This window comes from Amphimedon queenslandica, unplaced genomic scaffold (assembly GCF_000090795.2).
Source record: "Amphimedon queenslandica unplaced genomic scaffold, v1.1 AMPQUscaffold_10439, whole genome shotgun sequence".
Classification (NCBI taxonomy): Eukaryota; Metazoa; Porifera; class Demospongiae; order Haplosclerida; family Niphatidae; genus Amphimedon; species Amphimedon queenslandica.
The window spans coordinates 1-2365 of NW_003549295.1; the positions used below are offsets into that span (position 1 = coordinate 1).

Below are 2365 nucleotides of genomic sequence, written 5' to 3' on the forward strand. Positions count from 1 at the left end.
TCTCTCTCCATCCCTCTTTCTCTACCTCCCTCCCTCTCTTCTCTAGTCATCATCTTCTTGCCAACTCATTGACTCACATTGGAGCATTTGCTGAAGCTAAGCAAAATAAGAGAAAAGCATACAATATCTATAGGACTAAAGTATGCAGTAATGTTAATACCAGACCATCTAGGTTACTTAACTGTTTTCTCTCACATTTAGTTTGGCCCAGATCATGCATGTACTGTTCAGTCTTATAAAAAATGTGAGGTATATCACTGAAAAGCAAGTCTCTTATGACCAGACTGTAAGTGTAGTTGGCTAACTATTGCCAATGGTTAATTAAAGTTTTTTACCAAAATTATCTTGTTCATATGTTGTCTTCATAAATTATAAATAATTATTGTTTTGAGAAAGAAAAATTTAATAGCAATGCCAAGTGTAACTACTGGTAAACATCCAAATTCACACATGATGCGAATATCAGTAGCCTGAGCTAATTATTATAAACACTTGATCTTTGTATATAGTTACACATACTACTGTATCAGATATTACAGGTACCAATATTGCACACTCAGAAATTTATGTTAATGCCGTCACCATAGTATGAAATTAATGTGGTAGAAATTTAGGTTTCAAAATTTTGTGATCTAATTTTTACGTAGTAAAATTATTGAATATGGCATGTAATTTTATGTGTGATATAAATTAAAGGACAAAGCTGACTATGGCATGGTACAGCTTTCAGCTGTGCAATGCTTTTGCAGATACAGGTCAGCTTGATTTTATTGTATAATTGTTTTCCCTCCACTCACGCCATTAAGTGTACATGTCCTACATCTTTTACCTTGCATGTGTATGCTATGCACCCTAATGCTCAAAATAAATAAATGAATTAATCCAACAAGTCATACAAGGCTTGCCTAAGCTGTGACTTAATAATCACATGCATTCCATGGTGTCTACATGTACACATTTAATATGCGTTTAAGTGAAACTTTGAATCCATCATTTTCTAATAATTATAATTTTGATGAAATTTATCTCATTTAGCCTGAAATAAATTTTGCTGTTCATTCACACTATGACACTCAATTTATGTTAGTGGCATGCACTTGCACTGACACTATATACAATACTTCTCACTTTACTCAACACTATTATGACAATATTTACTGACACAGGCTTGCATTTGCAACTTGCATGAATAAATTGATCATTCTAGAGCCTTTTCTAATAGTAATCAATTTATTTGCTGTCGCTACTCATACTGGTAAATCCTATCAGTATTACCCTATCTTTAATATTCTAGTACATGTACATAGTTAACTTTGAAATAGCCTACATGTCAGTCGATTTTAACTAAAATTTACATTTATTATTACCATACACATTATATGGCGACATATTTTGGTGGAAATGAGTTGTTCTGAGTCTACTCTAATTTGAACATGTACACTTATGCTCCTCCCTTATCTACTGTAGGTTGCCTAAATTTCCTTGCCAGTTTTTTGAATGTTACATCATCTAATCGTTTAGCAGTGCAGAGTCATCATTAACTGTGAGTTAGTAGTAACTAGTAATGATTAAAGTATGCATGTACATTTATAGATTCTGCTTGTACATGTACAAAATTGTTAGTTATTTTCAGTTTTAATAACAGTCCTGCCATTCTCACACCTAGCATTTAATACAGTTACTGTAACACACACATGCAGGTGATACCAGTCGTGGCACACAATATTCTTTAGAGAAATGTTGTAGCAGACAACACTTTGTGATGATTGATATTGATATAGTACATTTTACATTAACATGGCCTACTCTAATAACTGCCTTTTATTTCTCGTTGTTGACTTGTACTTATGATTAATAATTTTTGCTTTTTTTTGTTTTTCTGTATTTTGTAAATGTGGTGGTATGTGTGTGATGTTTGAGAGTACCGTTGTATGTGTGTACTGTAATACCATTGTGTGATTGTGTTGTATGTACCATTGTAATAAAGATGAGTGTTTGGTTACATGTACATGTACATATCTTCTCCTACAGTCCTAGACTTCATATAATCCTTATAGTTCATTAATCTGTTTTATTTCTCTCTTTCTTTTTTGTGTATTTTTGTTCTTTCTGAGTTATGTCCGTTTCATTTTTATCAGCTAAAATTAAACTCTCATTTGGTCTTATTTGATGCAAGTAATTATTATGAAATTGGAGCTTTATGTGTTATTCTTTTTCAAAAGCTAGAATGATAAACCAAAGTAGAAGAATATAAAACATTGAAGGGCTCAGCCCCTGAGCCACTCTATTGTTGTGCTTTATGACCCATCTTACTGCTAGTGAAGTATTTGGACTCAGTTTAGTCTAATCTTGCTGAGCATTTGCT

At 32.6% G+C, this 2365-nt stretch overlaps 1 long non-coding RNA gene across 1 annotated transcript; it reads left to right on the forward strand.

Annotated features, from left to right (window-relative positions):
- The first annotated feature begins 6 nt into the window (after nucleotides 1–6).
- Nucleotides 7–1566, forward strand: LOC109590151 (uncharacterized). Its single transcript, XR_002189176.1, has 3 exons — nucleotides 7–140; nucleotides 202–286; nucleotides 1468–1566. It is a non-coding gene; the product is annotated as an uncharacterized LOC109590151 (long non-coding RNA).
- The last annotated feature ends 799 nt before the right edge of the window (nucleotides 1567–2365 follow it).